Source organism: Anas acuta, chromosome 4 (assembly GCF_963932015.1).
Source record: "Anas acuta chromosome 4, bAnaAcu1.1, whole genome shotgun sequence".
Taxonomy (NCBI): Eukaryota; Metazoa; Chordata; class Aves; order Anseriformes; family Anatidae; genus Anas; species Anas acuta.
Genome location: NC_088982.1, coordinates 43905983 through 43926758, shown reverse-complemented (window position 1 = coordinate 43926758; position 20776 = coordinate 43905983). Strand labels below are relative to the sequence as shown.

At 40.4% G+C, this 20776-nt stretch overlaps 1 protein-coding gene and 1 long non-coding RNA gene across 9 annotated transcripts in view; one reads left to right on the top strand and one right to left on the bottom strand.

The window, feature by feature from the left end:
* Positions 1-4619, bottom strand: part of FHIP1A (FHF complex subunit HOOK interacting protein 1A) — a 94831-nt gene extending 90212 nt beyond the window's left edge. For 3 of the 8 annotated variants that reach the window (XM_068680940.1, XM_068680948.1, XM_068680944.1), the window contains exon 1: positions 4109-4336. The gene's annotated coding sequence lies outside the window, so the exon portion shown is untranslated. Of the gene's footprint in view, positions 1-3450; positions 3691-3941; positions 4065-4108; positions 4337-4480 lie in introns of those variants that run through there. The other 5 variants (XM_068680942.1, XM_068680947.1, XM_068680941.1 and 2 more) reach the window with 3 other exon arrangements.
* Positions 4511-20044, top strand: LOC137856061 (uncharacterized). The gene is made up of 3 exons (XR_011096168.1): positions 4511-4610; positions 9485-9609; positions 18612-20044. It is a non-coding gene; the product is annotated as an uncharacterized lncRNA (long non-coding RNA).
* Positions 20045-20776: the final 732 nt, after the last annotated feature.

The window sequence follows — 20776 nt, the reverse complement described above, 5'->3', positions numbered from 1 at the left end:
GCAATAACACAGCAAAAATATATAATAATAATTTACCTAGCATTTTTAGCACTATTTAGCTATCTATTTCCCTACAGAAGCAGATAGCATGTTCTCTATAACGCTAATCATGATGAGACCAGAATTAACTGTCACAGTACACTTGGGCAATTCAGTATTACTTCACACTTGAACGTTTTTTCTTTTTTTTTTTTTTTTCTTTTTGGAAGTCATTGATTTCTCAATAACGTCCCTGCGCACCCATGGGGAGCCACCACAGTACGAAGCAGAACAAATTCCAGGACAAATATTGCAACTGCCAGGGAAACACGCTGCCTTTAGTTCAGAGACAGAACAAAGCAAATGAAAGACCTAAGTACACCTCACGCAGCCTAACCCTCATCCCTCCTTTTAGGTGACAGTTTATTTCGGAGGAAAAAAACATAGTGTTACTTGGTACGTATGGAACTGTGGTTTCAGGCCTCCTGCACCTTGTATCTGTGTCACATTTCCAAACTTTTCTCTGCCAATTAAAGATAATCCCACTGGACACAAAGGTAACACTTTCACAGATGATGCCTTCAGGTGTCCTGATCCTCAACCACCGTTAGAAGGTCTGCTTTCATTCCTTACTGAATTGCCTCACCTGGATGCGTCCTTCAGAATCAACCTTTGACAAGCATTTTCTGGCCACATGATTTAAAAGTGAAAGTACTCTTACCACACCACCAAGATGACTCCTTTACCAGAAGATAACTACATGCAGTCATAAGAAGTCTTACGATCAATGCCATAAAACAGTAAGGCAGTACGTGTTCCCGAAAGCTCCTTAGTCCTGATAATGCTAACTTTAGCTAAGAATGCTTTATTACCATTGCAGCACCTCCAAATGCCAATCAACACCACAAAAATATATTGATGGATGGAATAATTACTCCTGCACAATGTACAGCACCATTTTTTGCTGTATGCATTCAAAAGTGTGTTGAAAACCATTCTTTCAGCTTAGTCTAGTCAGTGTTCAGACCTGATCCAAGTCTAGCTGACCTGCTCCACAAGACAGATTGAAGTCCTACCTCTAACTTTCAAATGGATGACTCCAATCACAACAAAGTACTGGAGGATGTTTATATGAGGTTTTTAAAGGTATAATTCTGACAGATTATCAGAAGCCTTTATTTTGTCACCATGCTGTACTGCAACAAAGACAAAAATTCAGAATTTCCAGGTCATTATTGCCCCAGCTTTTCACCAGAGCAGACCTTTGTAGCTTATCCAATGTCCACACTATCAGAGCAGTAAAAATGCATCTATAAACATCATTTCATCTATAAACTTATCTGTAAACATCTATAAACATCAGCATAGGCATCCACTGCCATGTGACAACACCACCTGAAATACACCATATGTTAGAGGAGCTACATGGAGCAGACTGCAAGACACAAAATCAGTGTTTTGCTGTGTCTTCCTGGAAGCTTTCTTTCCTGGCTGCTAAATAAGAGTACAGAACACATTTGTTTTCTGGGTGGTAGGTCAGACAGTCTTAGACTAAATGACTATCTGGTTAGGCTGAGAAGACCTCACAACTAAGCCAACAATGCCATGTCAGCATGTTTAAATAGAGAGAACACTTGTGGCTGAAAAAAAATTTAGCATGTCTTAGAGTTTAAGTGCCTGTAAACCAAAATATAGTTTTAAAACTATTAGAGAAAGGATGAGTGGAACATGTGGTCTGAAAAGCCCTGTTCTCAGGGACACACAGCAAACACAAACATGCCAACTGCTCTAGACATGTTGTAAAGCACAGAGAGAACAGAGCGCATCTCTCTCAAATGTTTGAGAAAACTACAAGTCACAGTAAGACCAGGACATATAGACCTGTGTTGTCAAAGGCTTAAGTACACAACTCAGACATTAAGAACTATACTGGATTTCCATAAACCTCATTAAAATTTTAAAAGCTCTTGCAATGAAACATTCTGCAAACATCAAAAAGTACCATTTGTATACTAATAAATAAAGTTATGCAAGGGTGGAACAGCAGCCTGTAAATATATATATATATTATTTTCTTTTTAAAGCAGCCTTAAAACTTGATGTACATCAAAGTAATCTCGATAACCCTTCAATGAAGGGTTTAACAGAGAAACTGGTGATTCAGATGGTACTGAGTCTGTAAGTCTGAAGACTTACACTTAGCAGGGTTCAATGCATTAGTATAATCTTTTAAAAAGAAAGTGCATAGACAGACTCCTAAAACTCAGTTTCGTATCATGATTGAATAAAATCATGCCAGCAGCAGTTTCTCCAATTTTGTTGCTCAAAGTTTTGGATTATATCAAGTTCCACATCCCACTTCAGAGGGAAAAAAAAAAAAACACCCTTCACAGAGCATAACCTAATTTTTACCATAACCACCATATCGCTTTGACAGTAAAGTCTAAAAAAAAAAAAAAAAGTAAATGGAGTAAATGGAGTTATGTTTCTTTTACAGGCTTTAGCAACTCAGCTGTCATCATTTTAATACAATTCACTTATTTTTTCAAAGTATATATTGTCAGTCTTCATGGTTCAGCAAATAGATTAAAATAGCTGTTTGCAGAAGGCAACTGAAACATTTGTGTTGATTGAGATGAATCACAGAAAAAGGCATCTGGATGTTCAACAGCTTCACAACTGCAACTGCCATCCTCACATCGATACATCACCAGTACAGTCTTGCCCTTTGCAACTATTTATACTTTACAAAGCAGATTATAAGGTTTTCTGTCTTTTCTTCCTCCTTTGACCTTCCACATTTATTAACGTACAGCCAGCAAGGAAGACATGAATCACAGCATCAGGACCTAATTCCTAGATTAGTTTCAGAGCAGGTGGACTCTTTATATACAGCCCAGCTGAAGTAAGGCAGCACAAATAACGTGAAAATCCTAATCTGACTTGACTCCTTCAGGTGTTCTATCCCCTTCCAATTACCCTTAATTCTTAAAGATTTACCTCTAGAAGTTATGACACAAAAACAGCACAGGCCAAAAGCATGGGTGTGAACCGCATGGCTTAGCACTACTACTGCACTGACGGGAGAGAGCTCTTTGAACAAAGAGTTTATTACCACTCCCTCTTCAATCTGAAAACGAAACAAGATAAAAACATCATGCTTCGCTGCCAAGGAAATAAGGCCCTGAATTCTTCTGAGGGCTCCGAGGAGGGGTGCAAGCCCTGTGGTATGGATGAAAAATGCCACTGCGGACTCTGGAGCAGCATCAGAGTTTCACGCTGATCATCGGAAATATCAGGACAGAGAATGCAGAGGCAGATTCTGCAGTATTTTTCAGCTTAAAAAGCATGACAACATATAAAAATAACACTCATTTGGAGGTATTTATCTTCTTATCTGCCTCTGGGATGATCAGAAGACCAATCACAGGCGCTGGGCAGGAGAAGGAGGAAATCAGAGCGAAATATTACCTCTGAACACCGCCAAGCCTGCCTCAGCATTTCTCAGAGTTCACAGGTCCTGATGTGGCAGAGCCCCAGCAGCACAGCTCGGCCCCGCTCACAGCCCCCTGGCCGTCCCCGCACCGTCCCCACAGGGCCCCGGGAGCGCCTCACGCCGCCCTGCCCGCCCAGCGCTGCCTGAGGGCAGGCGGCAGGCACTTCATCGAGGCAAACTCTGCCCCTCGCTTTGCTGTGGCGCCCCAGAACACCCAAAGGAGCCTTTATAAGTTTTCCTAAGTGACTGACGCGAGGAATTTCCTGAGAGAAAAAAAAAAAAAAAAAAAAAACGGTCGGTATTACCGGAGCGCTGACGGAGAAGTGCGAACCCAAAGCGGGAACCCACGGACAGGGTCAGAAAGCCAACAAGCCAAGTGAGAAACACGCTGCTATCACACCTGTGAGGGAAAAAAAAAAAAAAAAAACCCTCCCGGGGCAGCCAGGAGCCCTCCCCAGGCTCTCACCTCGCCGCTCGCCCCGTCCCGGCCGGCTTCCCGTCAGGGCACTTGGCAGCCAGGTCGCGCCCAGCCTCCCCTCCCCTCCCTGCGCCCAGCCCGCGGAGGGGGATTATGCCGGGCCGGCCTGATTTCCCGTGACCTACATAGCGCAACCGGCCCCCCTCAGCCCCTACCTGGCTCGGCGGCTCCCCCTCCACACGGCGGCGGGGCCGGGCAGGGCCGGGCCGGTGTCGGAGCGGGGCCGTGCGGCTGAGTCAGGGCGGCGGGGAGGGGAGGAGCCGCCACCTGCCCGGCTCCGCCAGGCCCGGCCGCGCTGCCCCCTGCCGGCCGCCCGCTCCTGCCTCCGCCCGGGGGAGGGCGCCTCAAGGCGGCCCGGGGGTCTGTGGGGTGGCTCGGGGCACTGGGGAAGAGTCCTTCAGCCTCGGGACGGCAGTAAAATACTAATAACAACTCACAGCACATGGCTCTGGGGCTCTACGGCTGGGCCCCCGGAGGGAAGTGGCCCCGGTTATGCGCGTCACTAGATGGCACTGTTATACACGCACCTCTGGTGTTTTTTTCTTCTTTTCCCTTAGCTGGTGCTGCAGCACACGACTGCCTGCCTGCCTGCACAAGTGCTGGTGCTCCTCGGGGTGCGTTTCTGCCAGCAGCTGCCTCCCAAGGGCTCTTTCCTCGGTGAGTCACCGCAGGCCTGCAGGGCCTGTGCCCCTGTGAGGGGCTGCAGGGGGAACTGAAGCCTGAAGTCATTAAAACTGAAAAAGCCCTCACAGATCATCAGGTCCAACTATCCCCTACCAATGTCACCCACTAACCATGTCCCCAAGCACCAAGTCCAACCTTTCCTTAAACACCCCCAGGGACAGTGACTCTACCACCTCCCTGGGCAACCCATGCCAATGCCTGACTACTCCTGCTTAAATTTCTCCTAATTTCTAACCTAAACTTCCCCTGGCACAACTTGAGGCCATTGCCTCTAGTCCTATTGCTAGTTATCTGTGAGAAGAGGCTGACCCACAGATCAAAGAAGGCACCCAGCTTCGTGCCATTGACTTCTCCTTCATGAAACAGCAGCAAACCAGAAATACCAACAGCCTTGTTAAATCCAGCCCAGGACAATTAAGAATTAGAAATTAACGGTAGTTTCCCAATGATGTTAGCTATAGCTTGTATTTCTCTATCCTTTAACTGTGGTAGACTGCTGTTGGTGAATAGTTAAGCATGGTTTGCTGTGTCTTCCTTTTTTTTTTTTTTTCTAAGGCTTCAAATGAATTAATTAGACTGTCAGTGTACTGATTGTGATTTTGCTAATGACTCCAAATAGGAAAAGACATTGGCCTATTAGAGTAACTGCTCATTTACATAAAGATATAATATAATTTACCAAGTGTAATGGTATTCTCTGTGAGCTCAGGAAGTGTTCTCTCCAAATGCACTATGTAATTAAAGAATAATTTACTAAGGTTGCTAACTACGTAGGTCCTCACAAACTAACTCACACCTAGGTATGCTGGAGTTAAGATTTCCCAACCCAGGACAAAGCCAACATCCAAAAATCCAGTCAGAAATTAAACTAACTTGAGTCAGGTTCCTCCACTTAGAATAACTGGAAGAATTTAAATATCTTGACATGTTGAAACTAATCTAAGTTTTTGGAGCGAGGTGGGGGAGGAAGAAGCCATTCCAGAGATTATAGTTCTTCCCTCTTCTCCTGTTGTTTATTATTTTCAGAACTGCAAGATGAATTGTTAGTTCAACATTATTCTTTAATTGTAAATGCTGTGGTAGAAGTGCTCAGCAGAGGTACCAAAACATCCTCATAGTCTGAATCCAGAATGAATGTTGCCCACCTCTCTGGTAGTTTACTTCTCTGTTGGAGACATGTATTTCTATGTTAGATACAATATTCTTTACCATTTGTTCAGGAAACGGCTTCTGCGTGCTGCCATAGCGCTTGGATTCACAGGTAGGTGGCATTCAGCATCTGCCTACAACAGCAGAGCATAAGCCAGCTTGGGAATTTGGTAAAAGTGTCTAGAGGACTCTAGCAGAAATTGAGAGGATACTTCTGTTTAAATTGCTCAGTCTCAGCAGCGTGGGAGTTGCCAGCCAGCGCACAGATGCCTTCATCATAAGTAGATCATTAAGGAGTAAGCCTCTGCAACAGGATCTGTTACAGATGCTGATAAAATCCATTTCATTTCTTTCTATTGCTGCTGTAAGCATTTCAAAAACACTCCATAATTATTTTTCATGGGGTAGTTAGGTGGAAGCCAAGATAGCTGTCCCTTTATATCCCTATCTCTTAATCATTAGATAGGCTGTTCTATCACACAGTTAGATGGAAGAGATGGAAATGTAAAGATGTCTTATCACAAACTCCTGCTAATCCTCCTAGTGGCCCTTTTTGTTCTGAAGGCATTCTTAGCATCTAAGAAATACTTCACCAAGATAAAACAGTAAGAGGCATAATACCTGACTGACAGGAGAGTTACAAGAACTAAAGGTAATGCAAGTTTTTAGCAAACAGCATATGCCTGTCTTGAATGTTGTGTCATCAGGACAAGTGTACAGCGTCTAGTAAAGTTTAAGCAATAATTACAGCTGAATTTGTATTTATAGTAGTTAGAGAATATAACAACATGTGTGGTTATACTTTTGGGCACTGGTTTTACTCTATGGAAAGATCAAGCTTTCTAAAGAAATTCCATGAAGTTTCTCCTTTCTGTGACCCAGGGACAGTTTTCATTTTGCAAATAAAATTGACAAAGTAGATTGGCAAGTGTAAAACAGACAGGTTTTAGAAGAGCTCTCTTACTGTAAATTTCTTCACCATTTTTGGTATGGTACATGTCTTTAAGTGTGCTTTGTGCAAAAAATTTAACTGTACTCTCCAACTACAAGCTTCAGGTGTGCTACCAGTGGAGAATCCATGAAATAGAAACAGTTTCATTAAGATGCAGGTTTTCTTTGATGTGTTGTAGATATCACCTCAGTAAAACAAGCCTGTACTACATTTGCTTCTTAGTGACAGTTCTGTTTTCCAGGAAAAGTATTAGAGAATAAAAATGATCTGTTTAGGAACAGAGAGAAATATGGGCATGTGTTCAAAGTCACGTGAAATGCCATGGTAGAGCCTTTCTTCCACACCTTCTGTGAGCAATAAGAAAAAAAATAAAATCTGCTTTAGATCTTAAGAAAGGTTCTTTAAGATCTTTCTCTGTACATACCCTAAAACCTTCATACAAAGAAAGACAAACACTATTTTAAATGCTTATGAAAAATCATCAGTTACTTCTACCTAAATCGTACTTCATCTGAAAGATATAAACCATGCTTATCCCTTAATGTTCAAAGATGTCCCCAAGCTTTGCTTTGTGATAGTTTTGCAGATATTTTGCTTCAGCACACAACTCACAGTGTAATGCCATTCTAAAATCATTACTACATGAAAGATAAATGTTTTACTTACGTGAATAGAATCCAGATACTTTGCTAGACTGGTAACTAATAAAAATATCCATGTAGATTGGAAATTAATGTTAACTTTCAGTACTTAAGCAATGTGTTTGTGATTGATGAATATGAGAACCATAAAGAATAAGAAATAACAATTTGTCTGCTAAGAAAAAGAAACAATACATTCTGAAATATCTGTCCTCTGATGAACAGAAACATTTTAAAAGATCTCATAAACTCATCTAATTGGTATTTTTTGATTTACTCATTCCAAGAGGACTTCTTAAAATAAAAGAAAGTTTAATAAAGAAGTTTTATACCTGCATTTAGTTAAAAAAACTCACCTTTGACCACTATAAATTAGCAATTTATGAGACAAATTAAAATAAATTCACTGTTCCTTTAACAAAATTATTTTTCCTTTTTAAAACCAGATTTGGTTATCTATGATACACTGTAAGGGCCTGACACTAATTTTGAGAATAAGTTAATTCATTGTGCTCCAAAAGTCAGTCCACTTATAGCCTGCAATTTCTCATATGCTATAAAATGGCACAGGTCAGCACTGCTATCAAAAGAAGTAATCTTGCCTTTCTTCACCCATTTTGTCTCTCCCTAAACATCCTGGCACAGAACATTTATGCAGCTGTTTAATAAATGAGATCAGTTCCCTGATCCAGATTAAAATTAACCCTCTTTTTCTATGGTTAGCTTAGACATGGATCAGGTCTCTGATCAGGTTCACGTGCCACCATATAAATCCTCACCCTGACAGAAAAGAGGAAGCAGTGTGCGTACAGGAATGAGGTGGGACTACATAAATCAGCATAAGGAACGTGTGAAACTATGGTTCTAAAAACCTCCTTGTGTTGTTTTTCTTTTATTTTTTGTTTTGTTTGAGAGTATGGGTCTAAAGCGTATGCTGCAATATCCTCAGCATTATGTGAGAACTTGCCTTTGTCCTATTCAGAAATTCTGTTTTTCTCTTTCTGCTTTGAAAACACAGAGCTGAGCCCTGGACTTGTGCTGTAAATCCTTCAAGCTGTGTACTTAGGAAGGAGGAGGACAACTGATAACTTCTTTAAAATAAAGTCTCTCTTCCCACAGAAACAAACAAACAAACAAAACTACTTCTATCTCTATAGGCTGTTACCAGTTCAAGGTAGTTTCAGGACAGAAAATTCTTCAGGCTGTTATAGATTTCTTCTGGATTTACTAACCCATCCCTGCCAGCAAAGATTTATGTCTGGCCCCTAGCAAATTGCTTACCTTAAGAATACAGCTGAAGGATATTTAACAAAAATATGTCCCTAGAGGAAGAGCAGTGGTTTAGTCCTGATTTTCTAATTATAAATTATCCTCCAAGGTCCAGTAGGAGCTTCAAGCAAGAACTATATAACACATTTCTTAATAAAAATTAGGTTATCAGCATTATTATACTTTTCTAGTTAAACAGATTGTGATTATAGCTAACATGGTATTTAAGCAAACAGTGCCAAAGCTACTCTTCCATAACCTGTAACCTGCCCATATGTCACATGTAGTCAATAGTGCAAAAAAATCCTGGTGTTCTGTCCCTGCCCCCTAGAAAGTCACCTCAGACAAGCTGGATTTAATCATTTAATTATCTCAGATTTAAAAAAAAAAAAAAAAAAAGTGTTGACAGTTGATCAGTAGGGAATATTTTAGTAGACCTGAATAGCACCATTGAACTCAGATAAAAGGCCTAATCTCAGCTAATTACAACGTGATCTATGTCAATTCCTTAGAGAAACAGGCACTCATTGATACCTGCAGAGTATTCTCCCTGTTTTGATAAAGTTCCCCCCCCCCCCCCCAGCCCCGGGTTTTCACTACTACTTTGCCATTGCAAAGTGACATTCTGTCTGCTCTCATAAAACCTTCCGCTTTGTCCTCTTGACAGACCACCTTCTTGGGAGGCTGTCTAATCGCTGAGCTACTGGTAATGGGAAATAGGTTACCTGCAATACAGGAAAATCCTGTGGTCTGTGTTGCATTAAGCCCATTTGCCAGATGTGAAGTTGGACATTCTAGATTTCTTTTCCTGAACTAACATGACTTTGCACCCGCAGGAAATTGATACCAAGGCACGGTAGAGAAAGAATTTGTCGTACTGCATGTGCTACTGGTCTCTGAATAGTACTTCTGTCCATCTACATGCCTGAAGATGCAAAGAAAACAGGCAATGAAAGATCTCGTAAGTCCGCACGTCTCTCTTACACCACTTAAAATACAATGAAATATTATTAAGTATCATTTTTATGTGAGCATATGAATACTGATTTCCTCTATGAATGAATCAGTTCTAGACACGAGATGAGGTATTCAGCTGCTAGACAAAAAATCTATAGTGAATCAGAGAGTAATTCCTAGTAGTGTTTTGTTCCTCTGCATGTTCTTTTTTGTTCCTTCCTTAGGTCTGGAATAAAGTGATTCTTTACCATTGTCAGATAGTTTGTGAAGTCAGGAGGCACTACTTTCTACAGAAAAAATAAGAGAGAGAAACGGTACTTGCAAAGGAGGAAAACTGCTTTGTGTTTCTTGCACATGATGTACGGATTTATTTTTTTCTTGGAAATTGAGTTTTTTTTTAATGTTTTATATTATAGCTTATCTTCTCTTCAGAGTTTATGGCTAAGTCATAAGTATAAAGTAAACTGAGAAAAGTTTTTATTTTTTGAAAATTTGTTTTTCTCATTTTTACCAATAGCAATTTTATTTATGCCAAATAAATAGTATAAGAGAAAAGTTGGGCACCTATCTTTGTGCAAGGTTAATTACTAGAAACTCTCAGGGCAGTTAGAGACTCACAGAAAGAGACAGAGAATAGTCAAGACGAGAACCTACAGTATGATTTCCAGCAAGTTCACAGTCCTAAAGCTTCATATTTTTAAGGTCCCTCCCTGTTCTGCAGGGTATTCAGTAGGAAGTTTTATTGAAATCCAGAGCAATTTGCTGAAATGGAGGCCAATGGCCATTTGGAGAGGTAGGATCAAGGATCACCATCAGTAGGTGGCTAAATTGTTTAAAACAAAATCCTACGGGGATAAAATAAAATAAAATAAAATAAAATAAAATAAAATAAAATAAAATAAAATAAAATAAAATAAAATAAAATAAAATAAAATAAAGAGAGAGAGAGAGAGAAAAATCTTGCAGGTGAGAACTTCTCATAACCCTTCACATTTCAAAGTCATTGAATGAAATGCATAAACAGTGTTAGGATCAAAGACCAGGCCCCAAGTCTCCTTCTCTCCCTTCGAGAGCTGAGTTCCTATCTGCCAGGTGGCATAAGCGTGCTCCACTTGCTTGCTCTTCCCAGCCTGGTGCACTTTGCAGCATACCCCTGCTTCAAAAGACTCCCACTTTGTGTAAATTGCTGGGTAAGAAATACTGAAGCAAGGAAGGAAATGTCAGTTTGAATTTCTTGGGATGAGGAAAAACTAAACCTTACTCTTTTATTTTGTAGGCAAATGATCTCTCAGTGTACTATTTCTAGGGCCAAGAGCGGCTCCTTTACAGATGCCTTTCTGCAGAGAGAAAAGTCTCTTTGCTTCTTACTAAGAGCAGTTTCTAGACTCTGGGCGTTAACTAAATGAAAATCTCCATTTTCTAGTCTCTAATTCATACACTGAATCTTCAGAAAGGGCAGGTCTGCAGTTGCACTCTTGTGTGTTGTCTGTCTTCTAGACAGAGCTCCCTGCTCAGTGGCAGGCTATTTGGATGGTCTTTTTAAGTGGCTTAGCTCTCCTCATGCACTCTGTGTAGAACCTTTAACTCAGTTACAAATTTCATTCTAGCATCTGGAAGCTAGGCAGTGCCACTGCTGCTGGAAATCTGGCCAGTACTGTCTTGATGAAGGCAAAATAGAGAACCTGAAATAGTCTGAATTCTAATTCAAGGGAATTTGCCCTTCAGCAGCCTTTTTTAGGGTATTTTTATTGAGTTGTTTTTCTTTTCCTCTTTTTTTTTCCTTAGGCTTCTCTCCTAAAAACAAGATTCTCCTTAGGCTTCTCTCCTAAAAACAAGATTCTGTAATATTTTACTTGCATTAAAGGAAACTTGCATATAATTGCAATCTATACTAAGCAAAAGAAAACAATGCACAGTTAGTATCCCCGTAATCCTAGGTCAGATTGCATAGTGCTGTGTTGCTCATTTTGAACTTGGTCTCTTACAATTACAGAAATACGGCCTAACTGTACAACATTCATTGTACGTATTCATCTCTGAGAATCAGTTACCATTTGCACACCCAAGAACTTGTATATTTACAGAATGTAAGCTGTCAGATACTATTGTCTTGAGAGTCCTTATCAAAAGACATTACATGTTCCAGTTTAAGCTTGACACCTTTGTTTAAAGAATAATCATTTTTAGGGAGTCTGTCTTAGCATGCAGCCACTGGAAATGATAATCCTGATGGAATTCAGTGTTTTTCATTTGTTGGCCCTGGCAGCTGTGCGTTAGTAAAATAAATAAATTAAATAAACAGCAACATCTGTTCCAGTCACTGGGGGCTTATTGCTGGAGTTATCTGCATCAGATGGGAGGAGAAGCTCTAGTGGAGGAGTTCTGCTTTCCAGAGCAGAGATTAGCGGACTCACTAGGAATAAATACGTTGACTCGTGTGACCTGTGGGAAATATCTCACCTGCCAAATGATGACGTTACCTAGTATTAAAGTCAGAAGTCCTTTAGCATCTATTCTGTGTTATTCATATGAGTATTATATTTCAAGAGCTCCTATGGTGTCAGTCTGTATCTTATGTAGCTGAGAAGCAAAGCCTGTTATTTTTTCTTTTAGTAAATTATTCTTGGCTCCAGGTTACCTTCCTCTCTCTCTTCTTTAGGAACAGTATGAATGTGTGTGTGTGTGTGTACATGTATATGAATATACACATAATCCTCTGTGTGCATATTTGCATGGGGGGGATTAGACAATACACATATGACTTTACGTGCTGTAGTCAAGGCACCTCCCTGTTTTGTTTTGATAAACTAAGCAATAAATGTACTGGATAGCTGTGATGCACAGGCAGTAAAACTAGGTGATCTAATAATGCCTCTGGATTTAAACTCCATGCATGTCTCCATAAACAAACCTGGGAGAGCAATCACACAAATAGGTATTCCTACCTATTAATTTAACGAATGCTCTGCTACATTTTTTTTATTTTTATTTTTTGAAGTGTAACATAAAGTCTTAATCAGCCAGACACATGTAACTTGCCAGTGCCATCAAAATTGTCCGGGAGTGTAGTGGAGAGCTATAGGAAAAGAAATGGCAGCATGAACCAGAATGGTTCACTTCCCTTACTGGAATCCAGAAACTCAAACAGCAGTGGCTGACCAGGTTTGCAACCATAAGCAGAAATACAAGCTAATTAAAAAATATTACATCGGAAGGTTTAAAAAGAAAAAGTTGATAGACTTCAGAAGATCGTTGTGCTGCTAGAGTGCTGTAGCTGTGTGCTGCATGGCTGTTTCTGTTGGCAAGATCAGGTTTCTGTAAAACTATTTCTGTACTGAGTCCTGAGCACTTAGGGGTTTATGGTCGTTAATCTGTGCTTAGATGGAGCCTGAAACTCAGGAGAGGGCTTCCTTTGACAGAAGTTGCTCCCCTCTGGGGAGGCAACTCGTTCCCCACCTTCTTATAGTTGTTGTACAGACACCAATTCGGGTCTGACCATAGCAGCCACAGAAACACAGAATCTGTTGTGTGGGAAGGGATCTCTGGAGGTCACCTAGGCCATATCCCTGCTGAGAGCAGGACCAAATAAATCCAGTTGCTTGGGGCCTTGTCCAGGCAGGCTTTGGGTGTCTTATATCCAAGGATGGAGATCTCACAGCTTTTCTGGGCCTTTGTTCCACTGTTTGGCTGCCCTCACAGTAACAGTTTTTCCTGATAGCTAGTGGGATTTTTTTTATTATTTTATTCTAACTTGAGCCCGTTGCCTCTTGCTCTACTACTGGGCACCTTTGAAATAAGCCAGGGGCACACTGCTAACTCACATTCAGCTTGTTGTCAAACACGGAGCTGCTTTCTACCTAGTCAGCTTCCAGCCTGCAGTGTTTTATGAGGTGGTTCCACCCTTGACACAGGACTTTGCCTTTGCCCTTGTTAAACTTGATGAGGTTCCCAGCAGCCCATTTTCCCTGTGTGCAGTGGCCTCTCTGAATTAGCAGCATATCAGCTGCACCCCGAGTTTGGTATCATTCCTAAACTGGCTGTGGTTGCAAGCCATCCCATTATCCAAGCCTTTATTAAAGGTGTTAGACACTAGAGGCTCCAGCCTGAAGTCACTGCGGTAACTGACTGCTGGCTGGATTTTATACCATTGATCACAACGTCCTTGGCTTAACTATACAGCCGGGTACAATGTCTGGCTTCCTAGGAGAGGCAGCTGTCAGGGAACATAATGCTTATTTCCTTAATTTTAATCAATAGGAGGCTGTGGCATAGTTATTCCCATAGCACGTGCACTAGAGGGCAGTCAATAAAGTGATGTGATTGCAGATTTAAAGCCATGAGCAAGTGGGAGGTGGTGGTAGCGTGAGCGGTAGCAGCTGAAGCCTAGAAGAAGTGTCAGCACGTCTTGCTAGTTTGCTGGTTGTTGCAACACACTGCTTCGAAGTCAACAAATAAAATGGGTTCAAAGAGAGTTTAAAAAAAGGAGAACAAGTCCCACTATTATAATTTATATTTTTAAACGTACTCCTGGTACTGCCTCTGTCTCAGAAGGCTTCTGAACTGTTAATTACCTGGTTTTCATCCTCTTCCCCTAAGTGTGTATCGTCAGCTATTGCAGAAGATGGGACATTGGACTGGACAGACGCAGCTGTGTGAGCGTTTATGAGGACTTGACTTCCACCTCTTTTTAAATTAGAAAGATGAAAGCATCAACAGGCTAAGTGGTAGTGAGATAGACACTGAAGGAAAGAACATGTTGAGTTTGTTTTGATATCCAGAAGGAAGTGGAGGAGGTTGGAGGTTCCCACTTTCTTTTTCATCCTTTGAAAACATCAATTAAATGTAAGCAGCAGGTGCAGAAGAGAAAGGAGCGGAATATGGTCTACTTAGAGTAATTGCTGGAGCTCTGGGAAGAGTTACATTTACCAGTTCTCTCTGCTTTAAGCATTGAATGGCAGCCAAGTCAGATGGGTATGTGTGTGGAAAAGGGGAATATGTAGGAATCAGAAGGAACATGAACATGCTAGCAAAGGCTTCTTCAACTTTGTGTGAGGGTGCTTTTCAGTTTTAAAACTGTACCTTATTCTGATATATTATTTTCAGGCTTGCTGCAGTGACAGTTACTCATGAAAGTATAATGCAGCCTATATTGGATTACTAATTGGTTGGCATTCCTCTCTCCACTTTTCTTAATTTTGTATTACTTCTGGTCTGCAAAAAACATTAGCAATATGTGGATATCACAGATACAGAAATAAGGAATTGCAGCATGAAGGTATTTATTGTGTAATAACTAAATTTGGTAATTGCAGCTATTTGAAGTGTAACTTTATATGGTTCATATCAAATAATTATATTTTTTAAGCACAATGAGCTATATAATTTAGTGGCATGGGAAATAACCTCTTAAAAAGTTGCTGTGGCTAATGCTTTTTTCATACTGATTTTATGCTTGTAGAACTTCGTCAGCTTTAATGGAATTAATCCCAATTTTCATTTACATAAATGCAAAGAAACCTCAGCCTAAGCTTTACTTTACATACTGTTTCAAGTGTGCTTGGAACTGCTAAACCCACTTAATTCCACATAAAATTAAAGTTTAAAACAGAGCGTGCTAATTGTTCTCATTTCACACATAAGCCTCTGTGGCAAACAACAAAACAGACAATGTTCTTTGACATTTTAGATTTACTGTACAGGTTGAATATTCAGTGGCTTTTGAGCTGTATTTTTATCAATGAAAAGTCTGTGAAACCCCTTGACTGGAAATCAGTTTGTATTAATGAAATCCACTAGCTCCCATAGACCATGGAAGTACGAACTGCCTGTATCAAAGGGAGGAAAAAGCATTTGATTTTTAAGACATAAATCAAGCCTTCGTTTCTTGCTCTTTGATCAGTTTTGCTTATGTGGGCACGTAATCTGACCCCCTTTGCCATCTAATTTTCAGACTCTCCCTCCCTTCACTATTCAGCTTTTATCAAGGCCAGATTTTTTTTTATTTTTTTTTTCTGCAGGGAACAGTCATGTCTCATTCATTTTTCTCTCTGGTGTTTAGAATCCCTGTTGCAAAGTTTAAGCCATTAGGAAATGCCCACCTCTTGGAACATCAAGCACATCTTTTTTTTTGTTACTAGGCTGCCGCACCATGGCCGTATGCGTAAACTACAGTTGTAGTTCTGCTGAAGTAAGCTGTACCGCAGGAGTTTTTGTGAGTGTGATAGATAAATCAGGCTTTCATTTCTTGCTTTGCTCCAGGGAGAGTATTATTACCTTACAGAGGACAAACTAATAGACTACCATTTTACCTGTAGGCACCAACCACGCTGGTATCTTAAGTATGTTACAGACTATCCTTTTGATCATTAATACTGTGCATACTCTAGTATCCCAACATGTAATTTATCACTATGCTGCTTCCCCTGGCTGTTAGTAGTAGGATACCCTAAATCAATGCTATTTTAAATTGGATTTTCAAGTGAGAGAATATTCAGACTTTTATGCCAGTAAGCAAAGGGATAAACTTTCAAAATACCTTCCCAAAGAAATCAAGTAGATGCATCAACTGAAACATATCTGATGTCCTTTTTAAGTGTGAAGTTTTAATGGTTTTGAATCTGTGCATCAATTAAGTCACAGAAGTGAAGCAAACGGTGTTTCAAACATAGAGCCCAATAGGTAGCCATACACAGTGGTTTAAAATGACTATCAGTTTCTATATAACATATTGTCAGGGCTTCAAAATTATCCTGTTTTCTCTATAAACAATAGCTACCATTTGAAAATATTCTGAAAAACTAAAAGTCCAGAGCAAAGGGAACTCATTCAGGAGAGAAGAAAGAGGTCTTATTGGCACAGTAGCCCAGCAGCTTGAAAGCAAGCTAAAAAAATTCATATGTATTTTCCTCTGAATATTCTCCTGTATCCACTCTTGGGTGTGCTGGAGGGCAGAGGGGAAGGAAGACTGTTAAAAATTAAACAGCTTGCTCTTACTAATATAAAAATCCATCATGCAGTCATCATTGATTTAAGCTAAAACAAGTGCTGACCTTTGGCCATGTTAGTAACATTGTTCCAGAAAATCTCTATGGCATTTTAATATTTTGTGTTAATGTAGATTAACATTATTACAAGGAACAAAACTTCTTAGACTAATAATGTTCCCCAGGATGTTCGACCCTAAGGCACCTTTGATTTCTAAACAGAACCCACTGTTAAAAGTGCTAACGAGTGCTGCCAAAAAGGTAACAGTCCTATGCCCTAAGAAGCCAAACTGTGATATATATTAGGAGGCTCTGAAGGCCCTGGTTATATCTCCCCATTTAGTAATATTACAAGTAAAATTTATTAGGAGCAGGAGGCTGAGAAAGAAAGGGATATCATAAAACAATGTAAAGCAGGAGCTCAAAAAGGAGCCGGATGAGAAACAGCTTGGGTATGGGAACTAAACCAGTAGAAAAGGAAATAAATAAATTAAAAAAAAAAAAACAAACTCTTTTCCCAAGTATTTCTGCAGCAGTCAGCGCAAGCAAGAGCAACATAAGAGGTGTAGCTTAAAACCATACACTGAAGTTGCAAGTGTCAGTATTGAAATACAAGAAAAGTATTTTTAAAGAACAGGGATGCTGCCCAAATAGCTCGAGACTGGAATGCAAAAGAAAGTGAGGCTGCCTGAGGCATGATGCAGACAGCGCAGGAACCTCCTCTGCTGCTTATTTGTCATAGCAGAAGCACCAGGGTCCCTCGAGTACCGACCGGTGCTGTGTGTACAAACCCAGGCAGTGCTGCAGTGCAGCAGGCTTTGGCACTGATCACACACAGCTGAAGCATCATCTGCCAGCAAGGCTAAAGTGTGAGACTTGGAGCAGGAGAGAGTGAAATAATACCAACACAATTTGTGTTGGATAGCACTGTGGCAGGTAGATGCACAAGCAAAGCATGTATGCAGAGGCACAGAGCTAACAGGAGCTAGGTTAGCTGCAGTTTCCAGGAATTAGTTCAGCTGTTGGTTGAAGATGGTGAATCAAACTGCAAATCAGATCAGATCTTGTAACAGCCACCACAGTTTTTGAGCTGCTTTAATAAACAAAATGATTTCCTTCTCCTGGAGATATTAAAAATGCCCTTCTTGTACAGTATGTTGTATCGTTTTTCCTGGAAATTTTTGCATAACTTAGTTGCCATTTGTATTTTTTTTTTCCTACATTCTTCCTGCAGGGTCGGGAATCCCAGTGCACTGTATTGCAGTAGGGCTGCAACAGGACTGTAATTTATGCTGCTGAATTCCACACATAGCTATTCTCAAAATGTCACTGTCCCTTTGTTTTTATAATGGCATTGTATTACAGGACTATATTTAGTTGAAAACTTTTCACCTGTAGGTCTGTCTCTGCTTCCAAGACAGTAGGTGTCTGACATTGATACATGTATTTAAAACAAAATAACATGCCCTCAATAGAACATTTTGGAAATGTAAAAGCATTTCTTAACACTGCTGAGTGATCATAATCCCAAGAAAGAGACCTTTTTTCCCTTGTGCATCTGAATCTTTCACCAGGGGAAAAGGCCCATTAAACCAAATCAACCTTAGTGACAAGATGTGGAAATATAAATAACTGCTTTTACCTTATCTTTGTTTCCTCTTGTTCTGTTTACTAGAAATTAGTCAGGCAAACAGATTCTGTGTATTTATTTTGTCATAGAGTCCAGGCGATCGTGCCTAGAGAATACAAACGTTGTTTTCCTGGTGTTTCTCGCTTGCCACTAAAGACCTGGAGTAAGTAGTGTTACTGAACCTACGAGGCTGGAGCCCCGGAGAGGCAGAGTTGGTTACGTGCTTCTGCAATCCTGGTCAAATGCCATTTTGCTTGCCTGACAGTTTCCATATGCAGTGTGCTTCCTTTCTCTTGTCTGGTTGTTGGTTTATTGGTGGTGGTGATTTTGATGGTGGTTTTTGTGTGTGTTGCTTTTGTTTAGTGATTTTTTTTTTCCTATCTGTTTTGCCAGGAAGCAATTCCCTGCAGGATCAGCGCATCTGTAAGGTACCCAGCACAAAAGGGACCGATCTGAGTTGGAAGCTCTTTGTGTCATTATAATCACACTAATAAGTTCTTTAGCCTGGGTACTGTAGCTCATTTGATCAGATTTTACCAGATGTGCTTCCTCACAGCACTTCTTTCTCAGTAATATTCTGGTTTAGTGGGGAGGAGAAGATGAGAAGGAGCAGGGCACCTGCTACAACACTTGCAAAATGATGGAGGTCACGGTCAGATCCAATTAAGAACAAGAACTGAAGAGATGCTTAGTATCCTCGTTAGCTATCCAGTGCTCTGTCCTCTCTCACCTCAGTCCAAGTTTTGCATTAAAATAATTTCCTGCCTTGATTTTCCTCTTTTGTTTAATTATCTGTATTGTTTGCTCTATTTCTTTTCATGTTACATTTATTAAGCTATTTCTTTCCCTGTTGGCTTAACTGCAGAAGTCTTGTGTTGAATATGCATGGAATCTACTACAACCTTCAGGCACTGGTGAATCTCCAATACTGTTATTTTATAATAGATATTTTGTGGACACTACACACACAGTAGTAGTAAATTTATTGAAGTGTAAAGAGAAAAAAACCGCTCGGTACAATGCAGTGCTTCAGGACCACAATTTGGTATAGCTCTCCATCACAGACAAACATCAAGTTATACTGTCTGTCATAAAAGAATTGGATGTGATAAATTCTGTGAGCAGTATATTAAATTTAAGGCTTGAAAACTAGCCACTTTCACAGTGCCAGCTCCAGAAAGCTGGCTCGATTTCCCTTTGGCTTGATATTTAACAAATTGCCATGAAATTATGTGGGTGTTCCTTTCTTTCTCTTCAAAACACTGCCTTTTGAAACTTCACTCTTCAATATTTTCTGTGCACGTCCTAATGGATAAACATTCACATCTCAGGATTTCTCACAATTGGCAGAAATTGGCAGCTTTGTTGTTTGTGAGAAGAGGCAAAGGACAGAAATGGAATGGCATTATTGCCCCATAAATGTGATTTCATCAAATGAGCCTGCAAGCCTGGAAAATTCATAGTTCTCCCTTTGGATTGCTTCAACACTGGATGTGTTCTGTGGATAATGCGAGGACTTGCATGCCTGGTCCAAAACCAGCTGAAGTTGGCAGAAAGATTCAATTGTTTTGATGGTAATTCTTTGGAATATATGTCCTTATCTACTGACATGGATTAAAATAAGTATACAGAAATACCTGTGCCAAGCTTCTGTTCCATCCTCACTGCCAGATGACAACTCAGGGAAAGCACTCATGGTTTTGCTGCTTTTCAGATGGGGAAACCCAGTCTTGATGTAAGTGGGAGCCTGCCAAATCAAGTAAATGATGCATCAGCTGAAAGACTGCAAGAGAATTTTTACGCTGTGTGTCTAGAAGCGGGATGAATGAATTCATAGCCTTAGGGGAGGATCGGCAAGACTTTAAGCCATCCTTTTAATCCTCTGACGCTGGATGTCTTTGCAACTGGCTGCAAGCCTAGGGAGTCTCTACCAGCCTGGTGCTGAAGTTCTGGCTCTGACAGCTTCCATGTGCCACATTTTGCAAGAGGCCCTTGAATAAACAGCCTTTATGTTCTTTTTTACACCACCGGCTGCAAGGGCTCCACCAACCGCAGAACACTCCAGCTTTCTTAAGGGGCATAAAGCGGATAGAGCACATGTGATGATATTTACTGTGCACAAGAGCTACTTCACTTTTATTGAGAAGCCCAAAATAATTTTTATGAGGCTCACTTACCAGGAAGCGGTGTGTTGATACGTCTCTCTTGCCACCAATTCTGTTCACCACTGAGCTGGCACCCCCAGAAATACTGGAGAAGTGCAGATGTAACTCCTGAGGCTGTGCCAAAACCTATGCAAACCTTTCTTGTGATCAGTCTAGATCAAAGTGGACCCTATAAGTTCATCATAAATGAGCTAAATTATACAGACAATAAGTACAGAAACACAACTTTTTATTGCAGCTAACAAAAGATTAATGTAACTGAGATAAAAATGAGGAATCCATCAAACATGCAGTTGACAGAACAAACATAGAAACTGTGATATCAAATCTAAGTCCAGAATTTCTGTGAATAACAAACAACTCAGCATCTCCTTTTATTCTTTTTATTTCCTT